The 21,574-nt window shown below is 33.5% G+C and overlaps 1 protein-coding gene across 2 annotated transcripts in view; it reads right to left on the bottom strand.

Moving 5' to 3' along the window:
• GRIK2 (glutamate ionotropic receptor kainate type subunit 2) overlaps window positions 1-21,574 on the bottom strand; it is a 691,383-nt gene that overhangs the window by 87,287 nt on the left and 582,522 nt on the right. The window lies entirely within an intron of this gene.

Here is a 21,574-nt window from a genome sequence, read left to right as displayed (position 1 = left end):
TTGACCCTCACCCATATACAGAATGATTAATACTGAAGTGGAGTTACTTTAAGCATTTGCTTTGACAGGCTCATTATCTTTTCTCTTTCTTATTTATCCTTTGAGTCCTTTTGATATGTATTAATTCACTGGAAGCAGACAAGAGGCTTATGTTGATCTTATTCACCCACAAATAAGCTTTTATCTCAGTGATTTCAAATGCTACAGCAATATTAGGAGATAGAGCAATATTAGAAAGCTTTCTACCTTAAGATATAATCTATTTATTAAAAAATCCAATAATAAGAAAGAAACTAACGTTAGGTCAAGTAACTCTGTCTTTCATAGGAACATCACAAATTACTGTTGTAAAGCTGTGTCAGATGATTTCTGTAACTAATTTATCTACTGCTTTTATAATATGTATTCCCTTAAATAATATTAACAAAATTGAAAGAAAACTGCCAAAAAGATTTTTAGTTCTTATAAACAGTATACATTTCCTACATGTTAAGCCATTCTAAATAACTCATAGAAAATAATCCACTTAAGGGGCCCGGAGAGATAGCACAGCGGCATTTGCCTTGCAAGCAGCTGATCCAGGACCAAAGGTGGTTGGTTCGAATCCCGGTGTCCCATATGGTCCCCCATACCTGCCAGGAGCTATTTCTGAGCAGACAGCCAGGAGTAACCCCTGAGCACCGCCGGGTGTGGCCCAAAAACCAAAAAAAAAAAAAAGAAAAAAGAAAAGAAAATAATCCACTTTTCAAAGTAGTATAATTTATATTAAAATGTTAAATTATACATATAAATTTGTTATTCATTATTTATCATGAATGACAAGTAGACATGTCATTTTACATATACTGTAATATTATAGAACAATGCATTCCTTATTCTTAAAATGCATATTGATGTGATTATTTATGAAGCAAAGAAAGAACAGAATGAAGTCATTAAAAACCTGTTCAACAAAATTGTATATGTAACTATTCACAACATTGACAGAATCAGACATATAACATTCATTCTAGTCAGAACTAGACATATGGGGCTGGAGCGGTGGCAATAGCGATAGGGCATTTGTCTTGTATGCACTAACTTAGGAGGGACCATGGTTCAATCCCTAGCATCCCATATGGTCCAGGAGCTATGTATGATTGAATAGCCAAAAGTAAGCCCTGAGGGTTGCCGAGTGTGCCTCCACCCCCAAAAGAGCTCTAGACATATGCTAAACTCTGCTGGTGAATATAAAATATTTTGATTATTTTATTTTATAAAGAATAGACTTGCTATTGAATTAAATACCACGAATAGTTAAAGGAAAAATCATGCCACAATTTTCAGAATTTCATTTAAATTTTTATCAGCACATTAAAGGAATATATAATGAAATCACCTGCTTAAGTACTACCTTTTTTTTCAAAATTATTGACACGAGGGTCATAAACAACTATAAAAATTTTGCAAAATTTTCATAAATTGTTCATAACTGAAAAATATTGTATTTTTCTAAAACAATAACAAACTATAGGAAAATACAAACAGTAAGATTTGTAGTTTTACTGCTTTTGTCACTAAGAAAGTTAGATAATTTTACCCATATTTCAGCTTTGCATTTTATACAAAATTAAAAACTGAATAACATACATAATTTGGCCTATTTTGGGTCACTTGGTAGTGTCCAATGCCAGTGCTTACACCTGGCACAGGAATCATTCCTGATAGTTCTCAGAGGAGCATATATGAAGCCATGGATTTGAAGCAAGGTCAACTGCATGTATGGCAATCATTATAACCATCAAGCTATCTTCCAGATCCCACTTATATAATATATAACATCTAGATAGGTATGTAACACTAGGGAAAGACTCAATAAGTGAAATGTGTACAAAGTCATCCAAATATACTTAACAAGCTCCTTAATGTTCTAATATGTCTTTTATATAAATGACCTTAAAATTTAGTATGAGGGGCCGGTGAGGTGGCGCTAGAGGTAAGGTGTCTACCTTGCAAGCATTAGCCAAGGAAGGATCGTGGTTTGATCCCCTGGTGTCCCATATGGTCCCCCCAAGCCAGGTGCAATTTCTGAGCTCTTAGCCAGGAATAACCCCTGAGCATCAAACGGGTATGGCCAAAAAAAATTGAGTATGAGGGTCCAGACAGTGTATTGTATAGGAAGTTTGCCTCCATATGACAAACCCTATCTGTTACTGTTACCTAAAATAGAGATCCTGCAAGCCCCAAATGGGTGTGATCCCTGAATATAGTCAGAAATAATATTGCTTGGTATAGTCCAAATCAAAATTTAATAAAATGACTAGTATAATACTTTAAAATAAGTTTGCTTATGACTAAACTAATAATAAAGAGATATTATTTAAAGAGTTTTTCAAGGTTTCATTTAGAATTTTATATAGGGTTTCATTTAAATTTATAAATAGGGATAAAGAGAATTTTCAAGTAAAGAAAGTAATGTACAGATATAAGTTAAAATGTAGTCGATTGAAATGCAGTGATCTTTTTTATTAATACTTTAAATTCATTAGTATTTTTAAATATTAAAGCATATGCATATATTTTATATATATTGATTTTGTGATGAGAATGTTTTTATGTCTTTTATTGTAGCATTACACAGACAATCATTCTTACTATGAATGGCTTTTTATCAATATTTAAGATAATTATTTTTGACAAGTTTGTTTTCAACCAATGTGTAATGAATCAATCATTGCTTCAGGTATGGACTATAACAGAATGAGTTTTGATAATGGTCTGATATAATATAAATGTCACTTCTAAACCTAGTATTTTCCTTATCCTCACAAGCTCACGAAAAGAAGAGACACAAAAATACATCATAGGGACCTGGAGAGATAGCACAGCGGCGTTTGCCTTGCAAGCAACCGATCCAGGACCAAAGGTGGTTGGTTTGAATCCTGGTGTCCCATATGGTCCCCCATGCCTGCCAGGAGCTATTTTTGAGCAGACAGCCAGAAGTAACCCCTGAGCACCGCCAGGGGTGACCCCCCAAAAAATCATAATAACACAGAAATAAGTGCCCTTAGCCCCAAGCATTCCTAATAAGAAAAACAAATAAACCTCCAAATTTTCATTCTGATGATGCTTAAAATGCTTTGTATGATTTTCGGAGCATTTGCATTAATATAAAGATCTGTTGAGATCAAATTATGGAGAAAAATATGAAAACTAATGTGGGATAGTTTAAGTTTTCAGTTGAACACCAACAATTCACTAATCGCTGTCATTTTTATCTTTTTAGTATAAGACATAAATCTAACTCATATACTAAAATTGAATGAATATACAATTAAATAAATATTTTAAGAGTAATCTCCATTATTCATAGTTCTGTATGCCTTTTTCACTTATAGAAATATGTTTTCAAGTTTTAAATTAATAATTGTGGCCCAGTAAAATTAAATCATTATATTTATGAGTTCTCTGAAAAGAATCAAATGACATTTAAATTATATCATAGTGCGTTTATTTTATTCAATAGCTAATTTGCAAGAAACTGAAATCCACACATTGAGGTAAAAGTGAATCAGTTCATATTCAAATGCTATACTTCGTAGTATAAAATGCATATTGCATGCTTGTAAAGGAGATTTTTTTCAATAGAAAATGTATAAAATATAAAATCAGCTTTATATATTCACTTTTCCTTTTTGATTTTTGGGCCATACCTGGTAGAATTTAGGGGGTTCTTCTAGTCTGAGTTCAGAAATTATTCCTGGACCATAAGTGTTACCAAGAATGGAACCCAGGTTGGCTGCATCATTTTCCACTATGCTCTCACTTTTGTCTTTATATATACATTTTAAGAAAAAAAATTAAAATCACATAATGGTAATCGATAATATAAAAATCAAACTAACCTTAATATGCTTTGTCATCTATTTTTGCTTTATCTAATATCCTCCAGTCTATTTTTTCATTACTTTCTTTCACTTATCTACACTCTTCCATTATAATATATCAGGGATAGAGACCACGTGGCTCTCCAAAATGAATGCGGTTCTTTGCCTCTTATCATTATTTTGTATCCTGTGGCTCTTTGCCAAGTTTGTATTTTGTTCTGCTGCTTCTGAGGAGGGACCTCTGAGGAGAGATCTCTGAGCACGGGGTCCCATCATACCCCAGGCTGCGTCATCCCATCTCCCATCCCTGGAAACAACTGCACGGGCCAGCAAGGGGGGGGACCCGTGTGTCACATGTTGTGTCACATCTTGTCGTTAGTTCTTAGTGTGGAGGACGCAGCACACCCTCACCATCACTGCAGGATTTTGACCCTCACTCAAATGGCAAATGAAATATGTGTTTAGTATATTATTGTTAAAATTAGATGCTTTTGTGTGAGTATTTGTCTGTTTTGGCAGGTCACTGGCTCTCTGACTTTCACAGTTTAAAATTTTGGCTCTTTGTGTCGAACTGTTTCGCCACCCCTGTAATATATATTCTCAATATGTGTTCTAAAATCTTTCTGTCAATGCCATTCTACATTATTTTTTTACATTTGTATTAAGGTGAAAATTATCTTTTATTTTTTCCTAAGGAAAATATACATATTTCACATATTTATAGTCCTAGTTGATAGAGATAAACCGTATTTATTTTACACCTCAGTGCAACTAAACCCTCATACAGACTTACACACATGCACATGATTTCTAGCAATGTCCCAAACATGAATATTTGTTAGAATGTAAAGCAGAATAAAAAAAAAAACCTAATAAAACTATATTATTCTGTGTTCATTGAATATGCAAAACAAATGTCACTTGGAAGATGTGAAAATACTATATTGAAGGAATTTGGATTTTATCATATAACTGGATCTAAAATAGTTAAAAGTATGAGTATTTTCAGCTAAATGTCCTGCGTCTGTGAACAAATATTCTAAAAATGTAATAATTTCATCTAGACTACACAAAAGCATTCCTAAAGACAAAACGAGGTTTTTTTAACCAAATGTCCCCCTCTCCAATTTGATTGCTTTATAAAATGATATAAAGTTTTATATTCACTTAAATCCTATTAATGCTGATTATTTAAAACAGAAATAATTGAATACATTTTACATGAACCTTCACTGAATGTGATAACCTCAATTAATAAGAATACATGGTCCATAATAGTCTGTGAAGTCCTTGGCCTTACAATATTTTTGAAAAATGTTTTTACAGATATAACTTTTATAATACGACTGTCTCTAAAAGAATTTGGGCATAGAGAGAGCAAAGAACATACCTTTGCATAATGGAAAAAATGTGGGGTTTGATACAGGGAAATGCCTGGTGCCTAAAGTACTGTTATTAGTGACCACGAGGACATTTTGGGAGTAGTCAACAAACACAACTGGGTGTGGCCCCAAATGCAAATTTAAAATGTTTTGTTATATTATTTTTAAAAAAAATGTAAACACACTATGTATTATGAATAAAGGAACAGCAATATGAAGCATTTAAAGAAGGTTTTTTAAGTATATTAAGAGATTTATTAATCAACAAGTTCTGTATTAAACTCTTATTAGAAAGGCAGAAGGAGTTTGGAGAATCAACACAGGAACTGAATGAGGATCAGAATCAAATGATGCTTTAATAATATCAAATCAAGAGTGGATTCAACTAGATAGTGCACTCAATTCATAAAGTCAATTTATAAGAAACTAATGGACAATCTAATTTACTTCTCATGTTATTAATTTTTTATTCTTTTTTTACTAATACTGCAATGATTGAATGATTACTGCAATGACTGAATGATAAAGGTCTGGAATAAATCTCTTTCTGTTTAGCAATATGGATACATAAAGTTGAAAAATGGAGGAATGTGTCCTGAGTAAATTTTTATGTACAAGTTAATAAATAATGAAAACAAGAGGCTGGACCGATAGCGCAGCGGTAGGGCATTTGCCTTGCATGCAGCTACCCAGGACAGATCTCAGTTTGATCCCTAGTGTTCCATATGGTCCCCCACGCCAGGAGCGACTTATGAGCACAAAACCAGGAGTAACCCCTGACCGTCACCAGGTGTGTCACAAAAACCAAAGTAAATAAATAAAAATAAAAACAAAAACAATCCCCTCACATAACCTAATTAAAAAAGAATGGATGAAAAATTGCTCCAAAAGCCCAGTTTAATTTCAATATTCAATTCTGATCTATGAATCTTCTTAAAATAGAGTCTTATAATAAGACTAATTTTTAATTATGTAATGAAAAATTCATGGATTATATCTGAAATAAAATGTTTCTTTAACCAATTCAGTTACATAAATAAGTTAGACATAAAGATGTCCATAATAATTGTTTGTGCATGTATATATCATATATGCCATTCTATGTATAATTTTTGTTGTAGTCTATATACAATACAAGAAAAGTAAGAATTTGCTATCTCTTTATACCTATTAGTGTAAATTAATTTTCCAAGGTTCATTGTAAATGGTTGACTATTTGAGGAAAGAAATCGTTTTATAATCCATGGCAGGGCTTTATATTACTAAAGTGTTCTGGTAACAGTGGTTCTTACATATAGCCTACAGGATATTTTTATCATGATGATAAAAAAACCATAAAGAGGAAATTTGTATTAAGAATTTATATTTTGTGTGTCTTAAACCATGGATATTTCTCCTCAAATTTCCTTCAATGATGTAAATCAGTAAAATATAATCATCAAAAATATCACTAAATGTCTCCTAAATCCAGGTTTTATTGTTGTGTGTTTTTTTTTGTTTGTTTGTTTGTTTCAGCCACACCCAGTGATGCTCAGGGGTTACTTCTCCTGGCTGTGCGTTCAGAAATCGCCCTGGCATGGGGGTCCATGTGGGACGCCAAGGGATCAAACCGATGTCTGTCCCTAGGCTAGCGCACACAAAGCAGATGCCTTACTGCTTGCACCACCACTCTGGCCCCAGCACCAGGTTTTATTGTGAGCATACAGTTCTGATTAGATGCAATTAAGAGTCTGGCATGAGAGAGAGACAAATCTCACTTATTTTTTCCTGACTTCTATGTATTGTGTTGATCTACTTTAAGCTTAGGGTAAAATCATTGTCCACCTAATGAGTTACTAAATTTGTATGGAAGCCAATATTTGCATAGTATAAAACTAATAGAAATGCTGTTCTGATTTTAAATCATTGTAGTTTTTCAAATCTAATCAATGGGAGCAGTATTTCTCTTCCAGACTACCGTTTGAAAATTCTCAAGTCTAATTTTATGAAATTAAGAAAAAATATCTTCCAATGTAACAGAGTTTTGCACTTTAAAAAGTCTTTTAATGTCCTTATAACTTGAATGTTGTGTCAGTAAATGTTCTGAATTACAAATCTAAGTATGCATTGAGAGAAGTATTCGGAGGATGATTAGTTATGATCAGACAATCCAACAAACTCTACCTTATTATTCCTGTTTCTTAGTAAATATTAATTTACTTCATTTATATTTCTCTCACAGAATTTTGGTTCTCTGTAATTTGATTATCATCAGTAATTTGAATAATTAATGAATAAGAAAGAGCTGATTTGAGAAACAAAGTTGGTTAACTATAACAAAGAAACTTTTCTGAATCCTTATAATATTATGGGAGTTTTAACATAGTGACCATTTGCTCCTCAATTAATTTCATATATTTAGACTTAAATCCACATGTTTTTTCCTGTGCCAGAATAGAACCACTTAGGAAAGTACTTTTCTGTACATTGTATAATGCTATAAAATATCAGAGTTCATACTTAAAAAAATAGGGAAACTGGATTTTAAATCTAACTTATTTCAGTTATACATTTTCAGATTGCTTCAACTTAAGACACAAAGATATTGGAGCATTTACTGAGAAATATTCAATAAAAAGAATAGTAAGATTAAAGTAAATACCTAACATCTTTCAATCACAATTAAATAAATACCATTAAGTTACTCTCTGACAGCCCATAAAAGGACTACTTAAGTTTAGATATATTCAGTTATTTTAAAATAATATATATAATAGACATAACAATATTCTTAAACTCCTCATAATTAGGGGTGTAAATGTGTAAATCAAGTACAAATATCAATCATCAGTTTTGGTTAGTAGACACCCTCCACTCCCAAATTTGAAACAACTGTGATGTACAAAATTTTAACCAATCATATATGTTCCTCAATAAGCTGACATTTAAATCATAATTTGATTTAAGACAAGAAAATAGTAGCTAAATGTATTAAGTTCATGAGTATATGAATACTTTGAACTCAAAAAAACCCTATCAGTTGAAAATTACAGTTACATTGTTTTAAAGTGTGCCTTTTTACACTGAAGCTCTTATACTTTATATCTCTTCTCATACCTCTTCTCTGCTCTGTTCAAAGTCAACCAGTGAGCTCTGTGATACTTTTATATCCAGCTATGTACTACTACTCTACAATGAGTCTTTCTTGAGACTCACTAGCAGACTTGATGACATTTTGCAGAAAGCATTTGCAGTTCAGTTCCTATTAAATTTATCTTTCTTTCCTATTTCCTTTCAGAAGAATTAGATGGTATTATTCTCTCAAGAAAATAATGCTTGCTAACTTGTACTATGTCCTTTTCTCCTTTAAATTTTACAGGCACTTTCAAAATAATCTTGGCAACTCTACTTCTATCTTGATAACTTTCACAAAAATTTGAAATTCACCCCCATAGTAGATGTATAAATGGATAGGAGTAACTAAGTTATAATTACTACTTACTATATAGTGCCTCATAAAATGATCTTTCCTACTTAGTTTAAAAACCATATGGCATGGGGCTGGAGCGGTGGTGAAGTGGTAGGATATCTGCTTTGCATGTGGCTGACCTAGGATGGACTGCAGTTCAATCCCCTGGTGTCCCATATGGTTTCCTGACCTAGGAGCAATTTCTAAGTGCAGAGCCAGGAATATCTCCTAAGCCAAAGAGTGTGGCCCCAAAACAAAACAAAATAAAACAAAAACCATATGACAAAACAGATTTCTCTGCCATATCACATCATTAAATAATGCCTGGATCCATCTCTCTTCTCATGTCTTCAATGAATGAAGGAAGATTACATATCATCCCTTTTACATATCTAGCTCCTTATATATATATAATTAGATAAATATAAGCTTATTTTTCTATATATACAATGATAGATGATGAACCTGTAATACTAACAGGAAATTAAACTAGCTCTCAGTCATGTAGCAGAATAGAAAACATTTGACAGCCACAAAACAATATGGAATTTGTATGATACATTTTTAAAGTTAAAATTTTATTTGGTATTGTTACGAGTATGGTAATTTTTACATAAAACTAAACAAGCAAGATGATAAAAGATTAAGTATTAAGAAAGATTTATTTTGGAGATGCATGATTCATGGGCATAGAGAGTTTGTTTATAGTGCTCTTGATAAAAGAGTAACTTCATGGAAATTATTGTGTTTAATCAACTGTTTTTGTGCTAAAGAGGTTTTTGTTTATTTGACTTTATTTTAACCTAGTTAAAAATAAAAGTGGAAAAAAGTATGGATTATTCTATTTCATATGAGAAGCAAAAGTTAAAAGGTAATTAGAATAAAATATGTTATTGCTTGTTATCAAACATATAAATGTTAGAAAAATAAATTGGGAAATGAGGATCTAGAAATATTTTACAAGTTTATTTCTTATTTTGGTGTTCTGAATTCTCTCTAACTGACCAGCTAGGGTTCATATAAATCTGAATAATATGCTCTACTGTCCAATCTTCTATTGAACAGACCATTAACAATATTATTGGCACTATGATACAATAAAAGAATAAAAGCAATGTAAATTGTTCTTGTCTATAACAATGCTAAGTGATTTCATAATATAAAGGAAAAAATGTGGTTCCACTTTGAAGAATGTTAATCATTTTCTTTTCATAATGTATTTGAAAATATTCATTGAAATAATATTGTATTTTATAGCACATAACTTAGTGCATGCATCATCAAAATAAATATGTGAGAGGTCAGAGAGGTAGCACAATGGTAGGGTGTTTGCTTTGCATGCAGCTGACCCACGACAGGCGTGGGTAATATCCCCAGTATCCCATATGGTTTCCCAAGCCAGGCGCAATTTCTGAGCTCTGAGCATCGCTAGATACCCCCCTAAATAAATAAATAAATAAATAAATATGTCAAATTGCTATATTTGTTCATTTTAAAAATCAAGTTTTATCCTCTAGCACATATTAGTTCCCTTCATATTTTCTTCTAATAGCCACAAGTTAGCCTTTGCTTATTCTCTTGCTTTATCCATATTCACAAAGGAGTGAAATAATATATTATTTTTCTATATCTGGCCTATTTCAAAAAACAGACATTTGATTTTATTTTATTAAAAATTTTTACCTAGTTTTTCTTCTTTTAGGAAATGCAACACAGTATTCCTCCTTGTGTAAACTTGAATGTGTTGTATACCCTTTAAATCATAGCTAATAAGTAATATAAAATATAAAATTTCAACCAATATGACCTGAGATCAATTTTTTAAACTTAAAATTCATATTTTATCATTTTAGAATTTAAGCACGAGGATTTTTAAATAAATATACTCTATTATTTTGTATAATATTATTTGTTTATTAGTTTAAATAACTAAAACATTTCATGTCTACTGATAAAAATATGCATATGTGGTGCTGAAATTAAACATTAATTTGATATTTGAACCCTGGAGAATTTTTTCCTGTGCTTACTTTTAGCCTTGGGCTAGGACACAGAAATACAACTATTACCTTTGTAACTGTGTTTTTCTGTCCAGCACTGAGAAATATCTTGACTTTGAGACTAAGCTAGAAGATCATTAAAGTATTTAATTATAGCACCGCTAAAATCTAAAATGCTAAATCTTTTGATTAATTTTAAAACAAATATTTACAAATATTGATATAACTAAAAATACAGATAAATTTCTGCACAAACTGTGTTAGCTTCTGTGGGAAATGTAATAGCATCATGTTGTAAAAAACATAAATCAGTAAAAAAGACTGTGTGAGGCCATAAGTTCAATCTCAAGCAAACACCCCAATTTTCTCCTCAAAAAAATAACAGTGCAAAACTAATTATGATTAAAAAATCAATCATGATAAATTATGATAACAGTTAGAGCTTTCTTCCAAATGAGGTTTAAATAATTAAATCTAGGATTGAATGGCAAAACCTTAGTGAATTAATTCCTTACCTTTTCTTAAGAGATGTTGGCTTTGAACATGCAAAAAAAAGGAAACTCAGACCTCCATCTAAAACTGTGCACAAAGGTCAAATCAAAATGGATTATAAACCTTGATATCAGACCAAATATAGCTATATAGAAAAAATATAGGTTAAAATACTCCATAAAATTGAGACTAAAGGTATCTTTAAGGAGGAAACAACTGTTTCAACTAGTGGAAGCAGAGATAAAAAAAAAAAATAGGACTACATTAAACTGAGAAGCTTCTACACCCAAAGAAAACATGAATAAGATACAATGGTCACCACCACGGAATGGGAGAAGTTATTCATGCAATACAACATCAGTATACATCAATATACATCAGTAAATAGGTTAATATCTAAGATATACAAGGTATTGACTGAACTTAAAAAGAAAATACATAACCCCATCAAAAAACAAAGAGAATAAATGAAAAGACTAAAAGGTAAATGAAAAATGCTCTACATCACACATCATAAGGGAGGTGCAAGTCAAAACAACAATGAGGTATCATCTCACACCACAGAGACTGGCATGAAATTACAAAGAACAACAACAAACAGTATTGATGGGGATGTCGGGAGAAAGTAACTCCATTCACTGCTGGTGGTAATGCCATCAAGTCCAGCCTTTTTAGAAAAGAATATTGATATTCCTCAAGTTACTGGAAATTGAGTTTTCATATAATTCAGCAATACCCTTCCTTGGGATATATCCTAGAACACAAAACACAATACAAAAAATACCCTCTATACAACTATGTTCATTTAATGTTATTTTCTATAGCCAAGTCTGGAAACAACCCAGATGCCTTACAATAGATAATGGCTAAAGAAATAGTGGTACATCTACAAAATGGAATACTATTCAGCTGTTAGGAAAAATAAAACCATGAAATGTCCTATACATGGATGTTTATGAAGACTATTATACTGAGTGAAATAAATCAAAGGAAGATAGACACAGAATAGTCTCACTCATTTGTTGAATTTAAGGAAAATAAAAGGGGGGTGGAGAGATAGTATGGAGGTAGGGAGTTTGCCTTACATGCAGAAAGATGGTGGTTCGAATTCCAGCATCCCATATGGTCCCCCGAGCCTGCCAGGAATAATTTCTGAGCATAGAGCCAGGAGTAACCCCTGAGTGCTGCTGGGTGTGACCCAAAACCCAAAAAATAAAATAAAATAAAATAAAAGTTATCAATTAAAAAAAAGAAAAAGAAAAGAGAATATGGTAATAATGCCCAGAGACAATACAGATGTGGTTTGGAAGAACCATCCCATGATATGAAGTTTATCACAAAGAATGGTAAGTGCACTTAGAGAAATAACTACACTAACAACTACCATGATAATGATAGTGAGAGAAAGAAATAGAATGTCTGCCTTGAAGGCAGGCAGGGTCTGTGGAGGAGGGAAAAGGAGGACATTGGTGTTGGGAAATTTGCACTGTTGAATGGGTATGTATATTTTAAGACAGAAACCCAACTATGAACATGTTTGTTACCACAATGCTTAAATAAAAAATAAAATTAAAAAATATTTTCCAGACTTTTGCCTGAAATTTTCTTTTTCTAGTAAGTCCTTTTTTAGTTTTAAAATAATTGTGTCTAATAAAGTAGTTTTTTTATTTATTTAAAAAAATTTACATAGGATACTACCATATTTATGAATAATTTACTAAAAACAATAAAACCTTAAATATGTTTAACTGATGCTACTTTTTCCTTTTTAACATCAATAAAATATGTTGGTACCCAACTTTAGTTAATGATTCTGAGGATAAGAACATGTGATTTGCATGTGGAAACCTTAGATTTGATACCCAGAACTACATACTTTGCTCTGTAAACACTAAAGTAGGAGTAGCCCCTAAGCTCTGCTGGACGTGATTAAGAAAACACACAAAACGTTTCTTAAATGAAGGAGTCATAGAGATATCTCAGCCATGTATATTATATGCTTTGGGAGGTCTGTTTCTAATCTCTGTCACTCTGCAATCCTATTTGACCTCCCACCTGTGACCACTGAGCAGAGAGCAGAGAAGCATTGATTACTGCTGAGTATAGAATTAAGACCAAATAAATAAGTGACAAAATCATATTGGCACAAAGTTGATTTTATTTTTCTTATTCTTCTTTGTTTACACACTAGAAAATGCTTAGGATTTGTGCTTAAGATATATTTAATTATAAATAATTAAACTTCTGTTGGGTATGTTTTATATTGGTCAATTATAAAAGTGTTGAATGCAATGGAAAGAACTAAATGCCATGAGGTTTATAATCAAAGAGACATTATTTCATATTTAAGTTTACTTTTTAAAATTTATTAGCATATTTACTTTAAAGATTGTTTTTAAAAGTAGTGGTGTTGAAAAGGACCATCATTATTTATACAATGTGCTACTTCTGGTGGAAATATGGAAATCACATCTTCCTTCCTTCCTTTCTTCCTACCTTTCATCATTCTTCTTCCATCCTAATTCTTCCCTTTTTTCATGTTCTAATAATTCTAATCATTTTTATTCTTTAATCATAATGATAATGTTTATGTTTCATTTTACAAGAAGTGCAAAGTGAGTTTAATTAGGAGCCTAACTATGAATGTCTTTCGTGAAAAATATCAAACCAAGATGTTAAAGAAATCACTTTGTCATGAACACAGAAACTCATTGAGATACAGATGTGAAAACTGCCATCATCAGTCCATATAGAGATTGAGAGAATGATGTGCTGTTAGGAGAAGCTCAAGCATATATAAAAGGCCATAACAAGAATAAGAAATAAGACCAACAGAAGTCCCATTGTTTCCCCTTGACAATATATGAGCAACAGACTTTACCTTTAAAGAAACTCACAGGATAACAGGAGGGAGAGAATTAGCTGTTGGTGGAAAACTATTAATCTTACTTCAAAGGGAAATAAAATGAACTCCTCATCATGGAATTGTCCTACATTTCATCTTCAATTTACAGTCCCAGGAGTTATCTTCCATTTCCGAAAGCCTGTGTCTACCTTCTCCCTCTCTTTATCTTCCTTGCTTTACCAATCTCTCTTTCTCTCTCTCTCCTCATATTTTCTGAAACATGTTATACTTTATTATTTGGTTCCTCTTTTTATTTTTTGGTGAGAATAGATGATATATTTGGATATCAGGACAGAAGCTGGCTTTTATTTCCTGCAAAAAGAGGTACCTCACTCTAGCCTGAGGTCCTAGCATTCAAGAATTAAAGTAGTAGGGACAGATATACATGTGAAGATCAAATGCAACTCAAGTGAAAGTGAAGCTAGATGAATGTGCAGTGAGTCTGCTGAGGGCAACGTTCTCACTATGAAGTTGTCTAGAGCTGATTTTCTCAGTCAAATCTTTCTAGGAACTAGCCTGGGAACGTATTAAACAGAAATGCATTAGTAATTTCTCAAAACTAAGAATTTGCTCTTTTCTCACTTCACCTAGGACAGGGGTCTCAAACTCAATTTACCTAGGGGCCACAGAAGGCAAAGTCGGGGTGAGGCAGGGCCACATAAGGGATTTCACAAAATAAAGTCCTCAAAAGTCATTATTAACAGTTTTAATTATCTCTTCTGAACATGAATAGAACATTGCGTGAAGATCATGAACAGTTCTTCTGAACATGGCATCTTTTGCCTATTCCTTGCTGCCAGAGACTTGACAGTGCTTCTTCTCACAAATCTGAACCACATTTGGCTTTAGAGAGGAAGCAGTGAGACCCTCAGTCTGGCTTGAAGATGATCATCACTTTTTTGTTTTGTTTTGTTTTTGGGTCACACCCGGTAGTTCTCAGGGTTACTCCTTGCTCCACACTCAGAAATTGCTCCTGGGAAGCACGGGGGACCATATGGGATGCCAGGATTCGAACCAATGACCTTTTGCATGAAAGGCAAACGCCTTACCTGCATGATATCTCTCAGGCCCTAAAGAGGATCATCATTACGTCTAGACCTGTACTTTGACTTATTGAAGTTCAATGTAGAGAATAACTTTTCACACAAACATGTGCTCCCAAAAAGGCACATGGTGCGCTTGAACATTCAGGAAAGCTCAGGGAAGCTGGGGGGCAATTCTCTCAAAAATTGCCCAGCATGAATGCTTTTCCACTAATCTCCCTAAACTTGGCTTTGAGATCAGAGTTGCAGTGTAGGTAAATGAGCTCCATCTGAAGCACAGGAGGGGCATCTTGCACATCAAAGGAAAAGGGGTCCATAAAAATTTGGAAAGTGGCTCTTGTGCTTTTTGAAGTCTGCAAATCTGTGATCAATTTCATTCTCTAGCTTAAAAATAGCATCAACATATTTCTCACCACTGAATAGTATGCCTGCATCCACAAGTTCCTTGCATGCTGGGAAATGGCAAAGGTTTGTCTGAGAGAGCTGGGATTTCCATAACACAAGTTTTGTGGAGAATGCTCTCACGTTGTCATAGGCAGCACTGATAAGCTGCCCCGGACCTTGTAACATCTTGTTTAGTACATGCAGCTTATGTGTGATGTCAACAAGAAAAGCTAAGTCCATGAGCCATTTGTGATCACTCAACTCAGAAACACCATTCCCATCCTTCTCCATGAAGGCTTTCAATTCTTCTCTCAACTCAAAAAATCTTTTCAGGACATTTCCACTGCTGAGCCAACGTACCTATGTGAAATAGAGCACATCTCTATATTCTGACTCCATTTCCTCTAAAAAAGCATGGAACCTCCTGTGCTTTAAGCCCCTGGATCTTATTTGGTTGTTGCATTTCACAACAACAGACATCACATTGTCACATGGCAGGCAATTACAGCAAAGGGCCTGCTGATGGATAATGCAGTGAAGAGCAATGGCCTTCTCTACACCCTCCTCTTCAAGTTTTTTTTTTACAAGTGCCACCAGTCCATTTTTCCTCCCTGTCATCAATGGCTCTCATGGGTTATTATTCCAACAAAACTCTTTATGCCAAACTTGCATTCTCTTTTTTTTTTTTTTTTTTTTGGTTTTTGGGCCACACCCGTTGATGCTCAGGGGTTACTCCTGGCTATGTGCTCAGAAGTCACTCCTGGCTTGGGGGACCATATGGGACGCCGGGGGATCGAACCTCGGTCCGTCCAAGGCTAGCACAGGCAAGGCAGGCACCTTACCTTTAGCACCACCGCCCGGCCCCTTTTTTTACAGATTTTTTTTTTTTTTTTTGGTTTTTGGCATTCTCAATGGTTCACACAGATGCCGAAATATCTCATTAGCGGTGGTCTGGCCATGAATTGGAATTATTATTAGCAGCTCCTCTTTCAATTCAAAATTGCAATCAACACCACGGACATAAATTGTGAGTTGCGCAGTGTCCATTATATCTGTGCCCTCATCAAGAGCAACTGAGTATGCATCAAAACATTTGGCTTTCTCACACAGTTAATGATAAATGTCACTTGACATGTCAGAAATGCGCTCTGCCACAGTGTTGGCAGAAAGGCTGATTTTGTTCAACTAACCTTTCTTTTCCGGACAGATAATACTTGCAGCCTGTAAGATGTATTTTTTAACAAACTCTCCTTCTGTGAATGGTTTCCCTGCCTTAACTAACCATGTAACTAGCTTTGACTGATGCAACATTCTCTTTGGTTGCTTTCTTGAAGAACTTTTGTTGCCTCATTAGACATGCTTTAAGACTGGCAACCCGCTTGATTTTGATCAATTTCCTTGATATTTTGCACATTCCTCAGCATGTTTAGTTGAACAATGGCTTTCAAGTTGTATTCTTTGCGCCCTGCAACTTTCTCTGAGCAAATAAGACATGTGGAGATGCCCCAGTGCTCAACAAAGAAATTCTGCGTCTCCCACTTTTCCTGAAATTGTCTGTGCTCATCATCAATCTTTCTCTTCACTGCAGGCTTTGAGGAAGTCCTGATGAAGGTATGAAAAAATATAATTCTGTAATAAACTTCTTTCCCTTCTCTTCCTTAGGCCTCAGATAATGCAAGGGACAGTGGGCAGGAGCAGCAAAAATGATGTCTATGCTAGGCGCAAAGTATTCCAATTATTAGCTTACCGAATATTCGCTATAAAAAATCGCATTAGTAAGAAAAAAATCGCAAAAAATCGCATTAAACATTTGCATACCCCGAATAGAACTGCTCAGGGTTTGCAAATGCTTAATGCAATTTTTTCTTACTAATGTGATTTTATTGTGATTATTCAGTAAGCGATTAACTATGAATACTGCAATATTTGAAGGCCAGCCACAGGCCACAAAAATGTTGTACAGAGGGCTGCAAACGGCCTGTGGGCTGCGAGTTTGAGACCCCTGTCCTAAGACAAGACACCCAGGCTGCAGAAAATCTATGAGTTTTTTCTCATTTTAAAGTTTCACTGGTTACTGAAACAAGTTACACAAACCCTGGTATTTCTTCTCTAAAATGAGAACAAATAATAGACCTAAAATAAAGTTCGTTATAACCTGAATACAATTTTATACCTAAATTAAAACATCATTACCACTATAAAATAGGATTTGACTTTGCTTTTATTTGGACCCATGCCTAGTAGTATATAGAGTCTATTTGTGCCTTAGTGTTTTAGTGCTATTCCTACCTTAGCTATCACGGAGTTGCTCCCAGTGGATTCTGGATCCATGTGGTTTTGAGGATTGAGCATTGAATTCCTGGATAAACATCATTGCTCCAATTCCTTTTAGATTTTTTTCAAAGTGTGATTTTGAAGCCTACTATTTTGTCTCTAGGTAGCATGAATTAGGCCATTTATCAACAAAAAAATCCAAAATTTTCAGATTTTTTAAAATAAGTTTGTCAAGTTTGTACAAAGTCCTTGAGGTGCTTTTTACTTCCAAAATAGGATAATGTTGGATTTGAATTATTTAGGGATTCTGTCTTTGCTTCCTACTGTTTTTCTAATGCATTAATACTGTTCTACATTAGTGGAGGCTACCAACCAAAATTCACTGTGAAAATTTGGAAACAATAAACATTTTTGTTGCTAAAACTGTCTGATGTAATGGAAATTCGAAGCTTGAGTCATGGGATATTCAAGTGCAAGCCACCAGTGGTACATGCTGATATTAATGTGCTAATAAACCCTAGTAAGCCAAATAGATCCTTTAGATGAATCTCTGAATCATAGATATTTCTTTTTGAACAAAATTTGTTTTAGTAAAGCTGACTCTAAATTTATAATGCAATTTTATATTTTTATACGGAGATATCTAATATTTTTGAATTCTTCATAATTGAGAATGCATTTTAAATCTACAGACAGCATTTCTTATAGCATGTTTTAAGAATAACATGGAGAGTTTTAGTACCTCTAGAAATCTACTTAAAATTTTTACCCTTTGTGGAAATATATTACTGTTTCATGATTAATATACAATAATAAATTGTAGAAGAATAAATAAACTGATGAAGACAATTTAATGTCCAAGTACTTTCAGCATTGATTAGGCATTCTGCTCCCATGACTCTATAAGGAACCTCTTTATTCTCTTTATCAGTTTTGCTGGAAGATTTAAATCTAACAAAAATCATTTAGGCTTCACTCCAATTAAGAGTTTAATTGGTCTGAGCACTTAACTCCATGCAAAGTATAGCTTGGGAAAGAAACTATTTTCATATTATCTTGGATGGCAGCTGAAACAATTGGTGGATAAGATAAGTCTGTAAAAAATTTGTTTTTATGCTGTTTCAAACTGTCCTTTATTTCTCAATTTAAATGCTAATATACTTTAGAGATACACCTAGAAAAAATATTCAATAACATATCTTGGTATCCCATGTACAAATCAAATTTATTTATGAAATTAACTGTCATTGAATAATTTTGCATTTTACTATCACTCTGACATTGTAGGTTGAAGTTATTCAGTGACAATTAATTTTAAAAATAAGCAATATTACCATTATCTTGTATTTGTCTGACCTCAGTCTAATCCTTGGCTCTCCTTGTCAGGAGTGAACCCAGAATACCACCATGTGCGGCCCCAAAATAAAAAAAAAGGAAGTGAATACAGTATCCAAAATTCATATTCTTAGGTAAATTCTTGAACTGTACATAAAAACCCATTTACTTTAACTTAATATTTGTTTATATAATATTTGTTTCCAAACTTTGAATCAACAAAGTTTGGAAGGGTAAAATAGTTGAATGTTACATTTACTTTTATTTAAAATCTTAAAAATTCTATTTTTTTGTTTTGTTTTTTTTGTTTGTTTTTGGTTTTTAGGCCACACCTGGTGATGCTCAGGGGTTACTCCTGGCTGTCTGCTCAAAAATAGCTCCTGGCAGGCACGGAGGACCATATGGGACACCGGGATTCGAACCAACCACCTTTGGTCCTGGATCGGCTGCTTGCAAGGCAAACGCTGCTGTGCTATCTCTCCGGGCCCGAAATCTTAAAAATTCTTTATCATTAAGATATGACTGACTAGTTCAAGGTATAAGGTATGCTAATTTTATAACTTGAACAATTGCATAATGATTATGACTATAAAATTGCTAACACCTCCATCAAGTTACATAATAACCATTTCTCTTTTTGTACTGAGAACATTTAAATCTAATCTTTTAGGAAGTTACAACTATTTATTACGCTATCATTAACTATCATCACCATGTTTGACTTTCTTGAATTCCTTGAACTATCACAATAAAGACTGAGTGAAAGATGCGAGGCATTAATTCCTTCACAGTTTAAGGACTAGAGTGAATGCAGTTTAAATGACAGTCTTGCTTATATGAACATGCAGCATTTGAAATTAAATTACTATAACAAATCCCCACTTTTCCAGGTTTTAGATAACTTCACCAGTGATTGTTCTAACATTGTGGTGAAATATATTATTACAGTGAGATAAAGTACAATACTCACATCACAGACACATCATTTATGAAGTATTGAATAGTTTATTTTAACCAGAATGCTGCTTGAAATAACATTAAAATAATATCAAAATTTACCCTTTCTAAAAACAAAATTCTATCTTCAGATTGAAAAGACTTTGGGCAAAGTCACACCACTGTTTACACCTCTAAATTATGTCCCATTAAAAAATGTTCCCTTCACATGCTTCACCTTTTTAAATATAGTTTTGAGACAGGTAAAGTATTTTCTCTTTCACTTCTCTTTTTTTGGTGTGTGTGATGAGTTTATTTAGTAACTATATCTGAAAGACAACTTAGCCTGTTGGATGAATAGAAAGGTGATTATTTTAGGAGATGGAGCTGGGTGGTAGAAATTTAGTCCTTATTTGTTGTGGAAAGTTGAGCAGATAAAAAAAAACATATGGTGGGGCTGGAGCAGTGGTGCAAGCAGTAGGGTGTTTGCCTTGCATGGGCTAACCTAGGATGGACCATGGTTTGATCCTCCAGCATTCCATATGGTCCCCCAAGCCAGGAGCGATTTCTGAGCGCATAGCCAGGAGTAATCTCTAAGCGTCACCAGGTGTGTCCCACCCAAGAAAGATGAATAAAAGTATATTCATTAAGAAAAAAACAAACTAGTAGTTTAGTTGAAGTAAGAATATGGATGAGCTCAAGAAATAGTATTCATGCAGATAGTCAATGTTCAATTCCTGGCCCTCCATCTGGTCCCATGAGCCCTGACAGAAGCGATCCCTATAGATAAAGCTAGGAGTAAGTCCTGAGCACGTCTAGGTATGGCCCTAAAACAAAAACAAGCAAAAACACAAAAAACAAAGAAACAAAATAAATCATCAGATTGAATTGGGGATAGAACTCAAAATGTTGAAACACATTACTTAGATACATAAATTGCAGGTTTAATCCCTAGAGTAAAAGGTGAATGAGTATCCCAGCAATTGCCCCAATCATTTAGCTGATAATAATCACTAAGTGCTATTTTGGACGCACTACACAACTAAAAAAATAAACATAAAAGATTATAATATATAAAAAAGTGGGGCAGAAGCAGTGGTGCAGGCAGTAGGGCATTTGCCTTGCATTTGCTAACCTAGGATGGACTGCGGTTCTATCCTCTGGATCCCATATGGTCCCCAAAGCTAGGGGCAATTTCTGAGTGCATAACCAAGAGTAACCCCTCAGTGTCACTGGGTGTGTCCCAAAACCCAACATATATACATATATATGTTATATATGTTTTATATATGTGTTATATATATTATATATATAAACACATTATACGTAGAAAAGAAACACAATGGTGGAGATTATACTTGGAAAATTCTCTAAACATACAAAATAAGATTAAAACTTATTTTGTAGTAAAATGTTGCAGTAAAATATAGAACACTAAAATGAAACAAAAAGCATGAAAAATAAGCTTTAAGCAATTCAGAATGTAAACAAGTAAAATAAGTTAAAATT

Source organism: Suncus etruscus, chromosome 4, assembly GCF_024139225.1.
Source record: "Suncus etruscus isolate mSunEtr1 chromosome 4, mSunEtr1.pri.cur, whole genome shotgun sequence".
Lineage (NCBI taxonomy): Eukaryota > Metazoa > Chordata > Mammalia > Eulipotyphla > Soricidae > Suncus > Suncus etruscus.
The sequence above is the reverse complement of the archived record's forward strand: the minus strand, read 5'-3'. Positions and strand labels throughout refer to the sequence as shown.